General features: G+C 37.2%; 1 protein-coding gene across 36 annotated transcripts in view; it reads right to left on the reverse strand.

The window, feature by feature from the left end:
• Window positions 1-12,145, reverse strand: part of ADGRL3 (adhesion G protein-coupled receptor L3) — a 723,514-nt gene that overhangs the window by 272,786 nt on the left and 438,583 nt on the right. The window lies entirely within an intron of this gene.

Here is a 12,145-nt window from a genome sequence, read left to right on the forward strand (position 1 = left end):
ACAGAGCATGCAACCCACACGATTAAAGATGAGTGATGGATGAATACTGGAAGGGAAAGGAGAGAGGAAGAGAAAGAAAGGAAAGAAGCAACAAGGAGAGAAGAAAAGGTGACAGGTTACAGAGCAGAACCCAAGGTCTAGATTTTAATCAGTTAAAAATGTCCTGTTAAATACAGTAGTACTGGAACTTAAAAACATGTACCTTTTACTGTTACATGAGAAGAGCATTAAAATACTTGCTGTAATATTTTGCTGCTCATACTTCAGACTGAAAATGGGTAAGAGGCATCTGATTAAGTTGATTTTTAATATGATTCAGTAGCACATTGTGTCAGTGGTGGTAAGAAAGCTCGGCTGATTGATTTGTAACAAAGGGGCTATAGAGCAATGTTTCCCAAAGGGTGGTCCTCAAAGCACCTGTTTCTAGGAGCATAGCTAGATGTTACACAGAAAGAAAAAAGGGTCCTTAGTCACGTATAAACCCATATCATGCTAGAAAGCGTTGTGGCAGAGATTCCAATAGCTTAGGCACATTAGCGAATCTCCAAAGCAGAAGTGGGAAGGTGAGCGAATTTTGCCAACTGGTTTGATCATGGAATCCTTTCTACAGAGCCTCTGTAGTGGAACATTCTTCTGAACCTGCTATGGGAAACACTGCTGTAATATTTTTGCAAAGCAAGCACACTGAAGAATAATCATGCAGTCTACTGTTATGTTTCAAACTATTACACGTGTATTGTGTTGAGGAATTAGAAATTCACAAGGAACTTGGGTGTTTACCCAATATTTCAATGATTAATGAAAAAAAAGTATTATTTTCTTGATATTAGTAATTAGATGTTTAATAGTAACTATAGGCCTAGATCCACCAGAAGCAGCCTAAAGTGAATCTGAGCTAGGATTTGGAGGTTATTAAAAAGGAAAGTACATCATTAAAGTGCCCCAAGTTTTACTTTTGGAGAAATAAAAAATTGGGGGGAAAGCTATCAAACTCATCCATAACAAGGATTGAGGGCCAATTCAATTTATAAACCTGATGTTAGAAGAATTTCCCAGGATTCTAATATGATGGATATAATTATAAAGGATGGGTCGGCATTGTTGTAAAAATAACATATAAACTTTATGTTAATTAATAATAAGCCCTTAGCTTAAAAAGTAATTTGTTTTAAGATATTTCAATAAATCCATCTCCGTTTTCCCCCAATAGTTAAAACATAAACAGGGGGAAAAACAGCAAAGTTATGAAAAATTAGTATAGAAATAAAAACAAATTTAAAGCAATCACTATCCATCACCATCTACTGGACTTTTAACTATTCATTTAAAAATAAAGAGGAATAAAATACACAATTTAAATTTTTACACTATTAAACTGTCTTAGGAAACAAGAATTAAACCAGCACTGGTCAAGCCAACAGATTAAAGTGAAGTTGAGCAGCAGAAGTAGTAAATAATTTTTCATAAAATAAATAAGAATTAATAACAAAATTATGTTAACTAAATGTTAAACTGTTAAATAACTTAGCCTATAAATAATATATAATTTATGAAAGGTATTTAATTACCTTTTTGTTCCACTTCTATTGGAGAGAGAGAAGTAAAGAGAGAGAAAGAAGAAAAGAGAATAGATTAATGGTACGGTATTGGCCAAGCACTTTTTATTCACCGCTTCCAAAATGAAAGAATATAATTAATTTCACTCATACTTGCTTTATGGAACATTATACGGCTTATTTTTACAAACCCCATTCCGCTAGCAAAATTATTCTTTAAAAATATAATCAAAATCATATCATCAGGTTAAAGTTACAGTACAAACAGAAAAACTAAGAAAAAAGCTTATCAAGCTGAGATTGAATAAACATCCTTTTTAACTATAGGTGTAGGAAATACAACATTCACAGTAAGAACACCAAAATTTCCATTTGAAAGGCAGGTTGGTAAAACACACAGAAAACTTTCAAACTGTTTGTCTAGATTCATTTTTGAAATACTATTAAGTTTATACCACTATTTACCATAATAGCCTTGTTTTTTATTCATCTCCAGAATGAATCTCTTCAGAAGAAAGGACTCTGTGACTCATTTCCTGAGGCCTAAGATTTTCCATAGCCTGTCAGTCTAATGAGAGATGCACCTCATGAGGCAACCCATTAACAGGGAATGCTCACATCCTGAAAAATTGATTTAGAATTCTTTTTGAAGATACTCTCTTCCTCCCACTTATGAATATTTTATATTATTGTGGAAAAATAATGCCTTTCGGAAAAAAAATCTGTATTAGAAGGTTGATATAAATAATAAGTCACCTGGTCTGGCCTTTTTCTGGAATTCTGAACTGAGTTTTCAGCAAGCTCTTGTAAGGATAAATTGATTCTCAAACATGCTATGGTTACATATCTCTCAAATTAGATTCTACTAGTGCTTTGCAGGTATTAATCTATACAAGTCAGGGGAAATTCTGGGAAGCTATAACATGTTCATGAAGCACATCAAGTAGCATCTTCGTTATCCTATAAGTATGTGTCTCATCAGAAACGATTTGCCTAGATCACAACAAGAGAAAATGAGCCCAGTGGAAAATAGAGGAAAAGAGCCAGGAAAGATTGGGCTCATCTCACAAATTTAAAAAACACTCCTTGCAAATGATGTAAATAAAAGATAATTTCAGAGAAAGGAATAAAATGGGATATTATGCACAATAAATAAATTTAAAACTAGGAAAGTTTCAAAACAAGGGAGAAATATTGTTTTGGTAATTATATTTGGGTGAGATTTTTATGCTTTGACTTAGCTGAGCTCATGTCTTCAATTATTTTTAAAATTACACTTTACTTCTCTCCATTGACTTTTTTGAAACTTTAATATCATTCATATATATAAAATTATATTTAAGAAGTTACAAATGGGTTCATCTTTTTTTAGATTCCTGGTCTTACTAATATACAAATCTTATTTTAACAGTACTTCTAGGACTCATAAAAACTATTAGATTGCTATAATTTATCATCATCGTCAATTAATCTCTGCTGAGTAATTCCAACGTTCTCTGAACTGTAACTGTAAAGCTTTACCTAAGAGAGGCACTTCATGCTAAACCTCAGTGAAGGCTGACAACTAGGAGAAGTATAAGTAAGCACCTTAAGCAATTATTGAATCAACTCAAGGCCCAGTGCACAAATCCATGCACAGGTGGGGTCCAGCTGGCCTGGTCCCAATCAGGGCGGATCAGGGCCGGGCCTGTTGTGAGGAGGCAGTGGGAGGTTGGCCAGATGCTCCACCCTGATTGGGCCCAATCAGCGATGGGACAGCTGGGGGGGAGGGGCCGCCAGTAATTGGCCATTGGGCCCCACCGCCGATTGGGATGGGGGGGCCAATTGGGGGCAGGGCTGGCCATGGGTAGGGGCTGTGGGCTGGTCAGTCCCCACCACTGAACGGGGTGTGGGGGCCAATGACGGGGCCAGTGGCCAGGGGAGGGGCTATGGGAGGTTGGCCAACCCGGGGCAAGAGGTTGCAGGCTGATCAGGGGAGAGGCCAGCTGAGGAGAAGGGCTGCCCAGCCCTGGATCAGGGCTGGAGAGGCCCATCAGGGGCAGGCATGCTGGTAGGAGGGTCCTCAGGAAGTTGGCAGGCCAGCCCCACCCTCTACCCCGATCCAGCTGGTTCACTGGCCACAGTGGGCATCATAGAGATTGGTCTTATGGTTGTTATGGCATTCTGGTTGCTGGCTTTTTATATATCTGGATAGTCTCAAAAGTTTGGACTTGAGGCCCATTACAACAAGGTGGAGGCTGGGAGTGAAAAGTCATACCAATGTTGACATTTTCATAGTCTACCCTGCAAAGATATTTCTAGAATTAATTTCATTCCTTGGATCAGTTCTAAATAGATATATTTTTGAGAATTATAAAGGAAGGTATTCTAAAATGTAAAATGTATATTCAACAACTTTAGTCTTATTTTACATAGAATTCTTAAGTGGTATTATAGTTAAGGGCAAATGTGCTAATTTCTTGGTGGTTAGTGAGGAAAATAAAATATGTGATAGAAGGTATTGGTAATGTTTTATATTCTTAAATACTGTTACACTTTAATGCACGAATGCACTGTTTGTCCCCACAAAGAACTTTCACCTATATTTTCTTAATTGTCATTAGGTAGAATGTTGCTTTTAATTATCTGGTCTAGTCTCATTTAAAAAAAATATTGTCATAAGTCTTAACTGGTTTGGCTCAGCGGATAGAGCATCGGTCTGTGGACTGAAGGGTCCCAGGTTCGATTTTGGTCAAGGGCATGTACCTTGGTTGTGGGCACATCCCCAGTAGGGAGTGTGCAGGAGGCAGCTGATAGATGTTTCTCTCTCATCGATGTTTCTAACTCTCTCTCTCCCTTCCTCCCTGAAAAAAAAAAAAAAATCAATGAAAAAATATGTATTTTAAATTATCAGCATAAACTGTAGCGTAAGTGAAGCTCACTTCTGTTACTTGCTGGTTACTTAAAATTAAGATTTATTAGGCAGTCTACTTTGGAGAAAATTATTATGGTCTTGCCTATGTCATGACTGGTTGTAGCTCATTTATCATTTATTTGCTATTTTCAAGACGGAAGTAAAACAATCCCATAATTTAAGTTGAAACAAGGACACACAAATCATATTCCCATAATAAAAACTGGCAAGGCAAACATAATTTGTCATTGAAAAGCTTAGTAACATTTAGGATTAGCCAGTCATTTTTCCATACTGTAATTCAGATTCTAGAAGTTTCCCTCCCTTGAAATACACAAACAAACAAATTGCATGGGTTTGAAAAACATGCTTATCCTTTACAACCTCAGAGGGCCTGGCACATAGTAAGTTCTCAGTAAATATTTGCTGAATTAATACATCATTCAAATAAAAATGATTACTTCTGTTTCTTGATATTTTAAGCATGTAGTAAAAAGAGAAAAGTGGTAAAACAGAGTCTGTATTTACTATATCAAATCGTATGTGGAAAACATGAATCTGCATAATATGTTTAAATATTTCCATGGACAAGGAGGGAAGAAAACAATACAAGCAGTTTGTGTCTACAACTCACTAGACATAAAAACTGGAAAGAATAGAAAGGAAATGAAGAAAAAAAATGTATGGATGGTCTTGAGAGTTATTTTGACAATAAAAATTGTTGCTACAAAGTAGCCTGTAATGATCTGAATATTTAGAGTAGAAATGCTCCCTCCTTCCTCTCTCTAATAAGATCATAAATAAATGCACTGCACGGTGACAACTGTGCCAGGCCTTCTTCAGGACCTGCTGTCATTTTGTCTCATCCAATACCCTGCATTCCGACATTATAGCTGCCATTATTCATTTCCAAACCTCTCCGCAACTAGTTTATCTTCTTTTCCTCTCTTCGCTTTTAATCCCCAAACTATTTTCATTGTCCACTAGGCCTCTGCAAATATTCACATATTTTCTTGAAATGATTTCATTGTTGTCCTTTGTCAAACTTAACGTCATAAGCTATATCCTGTGGTTATAGCAAATGACAAATTCAAACTAAGGACAATTTTACACTGTATAGAAGGAATGGGAAAAAAAAAGATTAGTATAAACTCCTTTCATTTTCCAACAGTTCATAAAGAGGTATAACATATAGTCATGTCACTGTTTAGAAAATAAGATGTTATGAGTTCTATCCATATCTGCACTATATTTAATACTTGTGAATTGCATTATTTAAATTAAAAAGAATATACACATAGCAGCGCTATTTACAATAACCATGATCTGGAAATAGCCAAAGTGCCCATCAGCAGATGAGTGGATAACAAAGCTATGATAATTTACACAAGGGGAATACTATGCAGCTGTAAAAAAAAAAATAACAAAATCTTCCCTTTGCAACAGCTTGGGTGGACCTGGGGATTACTGTGCTGAGTGAAATAAGCCAGTCAGAGAAAGAAAATTCCATATAATCTCATTTATATGTGGGATCTAGTGAACAAAATAAACTTATAAACAAAATAGAAAAAGCGGCATGGATGCATGGAACAGACAGACAACTGTCAGACGAGGAACTGGATGGAAGAAGGTGAAGAGATTAGCCAAATAACATGTATGCATAATGCGTAGACATGACAGTGTGGTGATGGCCAGAGGGAGGGCAGGGTTGGGGCTGGGTGGAAGTGACAAATGGGGGCCGGGGTCCATGGGGAGATCTGGAATAAGATCAACAATAAAAATAAAATTGGGAAAAAAGATGCATAGAATTGAAATCAAATTAATGTTTGTTTTTATTTTTGTTTTGTTTTTTGTTAATCCTCAGCTGAGGATATTTTTTCTGTTGTTTTTTTTAGAGAGTGGAAGGCAGGAGTAGAGAACAAGAGACACATTAATTGGTTGCCTCCCATACACACCCTGAATGGGACCAGGCATAGAGCCTGCAGCTGAGGTATGTGCCCTTGACAAGAATTGAACCATGGGCCTTTTGGTGTGTGGTCCAACGTTCTAACCACTGAGCCAAACCAACTAGAGTTCAAATTCATGTTTTGGTCTTATTCGTTATTGCATTGCCAGTGCCCAGCATATAGAAATAGTTCAATTAATATTTTTATTCCGCCATGCAATGATGAATTGCACTGTGGTACTTCCAAAGAAAGGAACTGAATGTCATCCTTTTCAGTGTTATTAACTCTGAGATCAGTGATGCAATGCTTCCCTCCAGAGAAGATAAAATAATTGGGAACAAAAATGGGTTACTCATTTCTTTGCCAAGGAAACAGGATTTTCTTATCAACAGAAACAAACTTGTGCTGAAAACTGCATGTCTTATTAATTCTTATTGTTCTGAAACAGAGAAAAAAAATTCCCTTATTCCATTTCTCATCTGCCAAAAAAAAAAAAAAAAAAAGGTAGAAGCATTTCATTAAATAGAAATTAAAAAAACATGGCGTTCATTAATTTTTTTTTGTATACTGCATATCAAAAACTCTGACAGACATCTGTCTCTTTCAGTAAATAAAGTACTAATCCTTTACTTAATGAAAGGCAGGTAATCGCTGCAGCTCAGCTTCTAAGTTGTTTTCGAAATATTACCTATGCATCAGTGAATAAAAGTGCCACTCAAACACCTTGCATTATAATGGCTTTATATGTGTCTCCAAAATTAACAGCTCCTAATGAATTTCCACCTACAGTGTGTAGATTGAAAATACCAATAATTTAAAAAATGCTTTCACCAGACACATTCTAATTTAAATACTTAAATACAGTATCTATACATGCTGCAGAAACTGAGATTGCCTTTTATTTTGTATTCAAACTTTCCAAGCCATTGACATATCTATAAAATCTTTCAAACTGTCCATTCAGCCCTTTAAAAGAAAAGGGTGCTAATAGAAGAGACTTTTTGAGAATCTATTTGTGACAGCTCCAGTAAAAATAATATTTTTCAAAGTTATTGGTAAGAAGTTAAAGTCAACATTTCATTTCTTTCAAGGATGTACCTTGTTATACTGATTAGTTACCACTAAGCAACAACCACAAGGCATATAGAATTGCTAAACAAAACACACAGAGATAGTCCCCTCAGAATAGCTTAAGACTACAAATGTAGCCAAAACTGGTTTAGCTCAATGGATAGAGCGTCGGCTTGGGGACTGAAAGGACCCGGGTTCGATTCCGGTCCAGGGCATGTACCTTGGTTGCGGGCATATCCCCAGTAGGGGGTGTGCAAGAGGCAACTGGTCGATGACTCTCTCTCATCGATGTTTCTAACTCTCTATCTCTCTCCCTTCCTCTCTGTACAAAATCAATAAAATAAAAAAAATTAAAAAAAGACTACAAATGTATACTTACATATTAGATCTGTTGAATACATTTGTTGTGTGGAAGGCTCTCACAGCTGAGAGTATAGAGACAAAAATAAATCATAGTACCTAACAGTTAGTGAACACAGACTGTGCGAATAGTCCATCTGTGGGTGCCTTTGTTTAATCCTCAAGGAAATAGTGTGGATTTGGTGGTTCTTGTATGAATATGAGGAATATGAATATGTTACAGAGGAAGAAACTGAGCTAGGCCTTAGGGATGCCTATAGCTTAATAACTGAGACTTTTCAATATCTTTTCAATATATTTATTTACCAATGATAAGCTATTTTTAAATGCTTTCAAAGGAACCTGTGTAAAGAGATTAACACAAACCACAATAGAGAGACAGGGAATTGCTAAGAGAAGGTGAAGCTAGAATCACAGAATAGTTTGAATTAAATCAAACTTTTTGTGGAAATTATTCATTCATTCCTGAGCAATATATGTTACTTAACTGTTTTTACAGCTATGTTCTATGCATTCAGCTGTGGATATGCAACAAAGTAGATATTCGAAATGAACCTAGATCGAATTCCAGATGTTTAGTAAATATTTCATAATTAATAGATCCAGGGTTTGAGTGCTGAAATAGTTTTTGGGTGTCATTTAGTCTCACCTGATATTTTACAAATAGGAAAAATCAACCAGATTTAAGATTAACAAGACACAATTTTTAACTCAATAAACAATTATTAAGTATGTGGCTTTTTTTTTTGTTTTTTGTTTTGGATTCACTTAATTTCATGTATTCTGAAGATAGGAATGACTATCCTAATTTTACTGATAGCATAACTAGAAGCTGAAAGATTTCAAGTTCCTTTACTTCTGGCCAACATTCTGAGGATTGGGTTAGGAATCTGAAGTGCTACTACATACTCTAGCACTCGGTAGAAGTTTTTCAAATACCCCACCCACTTGGGACTTGTAGATTCACACTGATTCATCCTGCCAAAGAGCAGGATGTTCTATCTAATAAAAGAGTAATATGCAAATTGACCACCCTTCTGCAATACCGACAAGCCACGCCCACCAGCCAATCAGGAGTGAGTATACAAATTAACCCAAGCAAGATGACTGTAGCCACGAAGGAAGCAGGAGGCTTGAGTTGCCCTGGCTACAAAGGAAGCCAAGTTTCCACAGCACTGGCCTGCCTTAGGCTCCACTTAAGGCTACTAAATTTTAATTATAGAAGATAAAAAAAAAGAATCCCAACAAAAATTGTTGCCGCCAAGGAGCAAGCAGGAGGCCTGGCTGTGCTCCAGGCTACAAAGTTTCAATTATAGAAGATAAATAAATCCCAGATCCCAGGCCTCCGCTTGGGTGGCTGGGGGGCATGGCCAGCCTGCAAACAACCACTGGCCCCTCACTCAGCCTGCCCCCCGCCCCAAGAGAAACCCTACCCTGATCCGGGACACCTTCAGGACACCTATCTAATCCTCCTAACTAAAAAAATAATATTATGCAAATTGACTCACTCCAACACACAAAATAGCTACCCACATGTGGTCAAAGTTGGGGGTGATCAAGCTTACAGGGGAGGGCAGTTAACAGTGAACAGGCCAGCAGAGGAGGGAAGTTGAGAAGGACCAGGTCCGCAAGGGAGGGCAGTTGGAGGCAATCAACCCTTCAGGGGAGGGTAGTTAGGGGTCACCAGCTGGGCAGAGGATAGAAGTTGCAGGCAAATGGGCTGGCAGGGGAGCAGTTAGGCTTCAATCAGGCTGGCAGCAAAGTGGTTGGCAGCAAAGTGATCAGGCTAGTAGGCAGAAGCGGTTAGGGGCAATCAGGAAAACAGGCAGGCAAGCAGTTGGGAGCCAGCAGTCCTGGATTGTGAGAGGGCAGTCAGACATCCCTCGAGGGGTCCCTGATAGGAGAGGGAGCAGGCTGGGCTGAGGGACACCGCACTCATCATGCACGAATTTTGAGCATGGGGCCTCCAGTATTTTGTATTTCATAATAATCTGGTTAATGATAACAAGGTTACTGATACAAATACAATTTCCATGACTGTAAATAAAAACAAACAAAATTAATTTCATAACCTTCTAGTAGAAAATACACACCACAATCTCTTGAAAAGTCAATTTAAGATCTTACTCCTTTAGTTTTTTGGTCTTTGATAAAACTGAGATGCTAATACCAATTCATCTGGATACATTCCAGATCTTCAGATTCGTTATTATAACTTTCTAAAAGTATGTTTCTTACAATATCTTTGCAAATGCATTCCTTACTAATCCCATATGCTAATCATATGTTCCACAACAACAGTGTCTCCCTTTTTATGGCATACTCTCCACAACTGTAGTTATCCCTCAACTCTTGATGTCATGGTTGCCCCTGTTCAGAGCCGCTCAGGCCTCTAACTACTATTTCCTAGTTAAGCCAAACTGTCTTTTGATAATAAATCATTCTCTCATGAACACTACTTCATTTACTAGCCATACTGAATAAGGTATTTCAACATAATTTAGCGGGGAGTGTTCTAGTTAAGGGATCGGCAACATTTTTCTGAGAAGGGCTAGATTGTGAACAATTTAGTTTTCAGGAGCCACATACAGGCTGTGTGGCACAATGGTAATTTCTTTTGCTTGTTTTTAAAGCTCTTAAAAAATGTAAAAGGTAGCTCATGAGCCAGTACAAAAACCAACCAGGGGCTGTTTATCCCATGGCCATAGTTTGCCAGTATCTACTTTTTTTATTTTCCTCACACTTTCTCATTTACTATTCTCTAGGCACTTGGCATGTTTACCTTCTCTCTGTCCTTCTTCTGGAAGTACTTAGGGGTTCTGGAAGGCAGAGCACCTGTATCATTCACCCAGGCTTCCCTGGATTCTAATCTAATTCAATGTCTTATTGTAGTCACTGTCTCATTGTAAATGCTGGCACTGACATGCTTTTAAAATCCCAGACAAATGGCTCCCAATATGAACTTGGTTTGTTCAATGATGTGAACAAAGAAGGAGACAAATCTTACCAATGGCAAAGGATGGCTTTTACTTCTGCAAAGCAGGCACATAAAATCGCGCTGAGGCACTGCTTCTTATCTCTCTATGCAGTCCATTATTTCTCTCACTACCTACTTATATATCTACACCGCAAAATATTTATTCTACAATCAACTGCAAAGCCAGATTTTGCACTCTCTGTGGCATTTCTCCTTACTGACATTGAAACAAGTTATTTTTGGTTCTGCTTATTTAGCATTTACACTAAGTCAGTCTATTTGCTGAATGCTTTATTCATATTATTTTATTTAATCCTCATAACAACCCTGTTGTGATTATTGTCGTCATTACACAGGTGAGGAGGTTGACTATAGAGGTCCTATAACTAGCAATCAGTAGAGTTGGTGCTTGAACTTCTGAGCCTACAATTTTAACCTCTGCCATGCTCTCTAGCAAACAAGAAAGTGGATGATGACAAAAGTAATGAGAATAATACCCTGTTTCCCCGAAAATAAGACAGTGTCTTATATTAATTTTTTCTCCCAAACTTGTGCTAGGTCTTATTTTCAGGGGATGTCTTATCTTTCCTTGCACTAGGTCTTATTTTCGGAGGATGTCTTATTTTCGGGGAAACAAGGTATTAACGAGGTGCTTACAATTTAGAACTTTTCTCACCTGGGAAATGAAGTAAGACAACAGTTTGATGCCTTGCTTCAAATGTCAACTAATATGAAAAGCAGATCCAAATGTATGATATTTGCAATGAAATCTCAAGTTGTAAATTTTGCCTGTACAGTGTAAAGGGAAGTTTTAGAATTCTTAGATTTCTGAATGACATCTTAACTCACAAATCTCTTAACATCAATTTTCTTGTGACATGCGTAGCATGGATTCTTCAGACCATTGTGAGGTAATAGGCATACTGCACCTACCAATTTTAGAGAAGTGGGAGTTATGATGGAAAATTATAATTCCTTAGCCATAAAAATAGAAATCAAATGCTTATACCATGAAAGGAAGAACAGAATATAAAATTCCAATGCATGGCAGTACTATGAGAATGGGTTTTCCTTCTTTTTGAAGCCAGACACATTTTCTTCTACAGCCATAAAGCGGATGTCTTAATATCATGTCTAAGTTAAGTTTAAGCATTTGGAGGAATCAGCAGTCTTTATGTATCTTCAGGTTAGAAGACCATACATTGTCTATTTAAATTCGGGGCCATTAAATTCTTGCAGAGTGTTTACTGTACCACACGTATTATTGCTCCTGTCACTGAACAGTGCCCTCTTTCTGCTTTATAGCTAATGTAGCATCTTTCCATGGCATCAATAGATTAAA

Source organism: Pipistrellus hanaki (genome assembly GCF_964339955.1).
Source record: "Pipistrellus hanaki genome assembly, chromosome: 1".
Classification (NCBI taxonomy): Eukaryota; Metazoa; Chordata; class Mammalia; order Chiroptera; family Vespertilionidae; genus Pipistrellus; species Pipistrellus hanaki.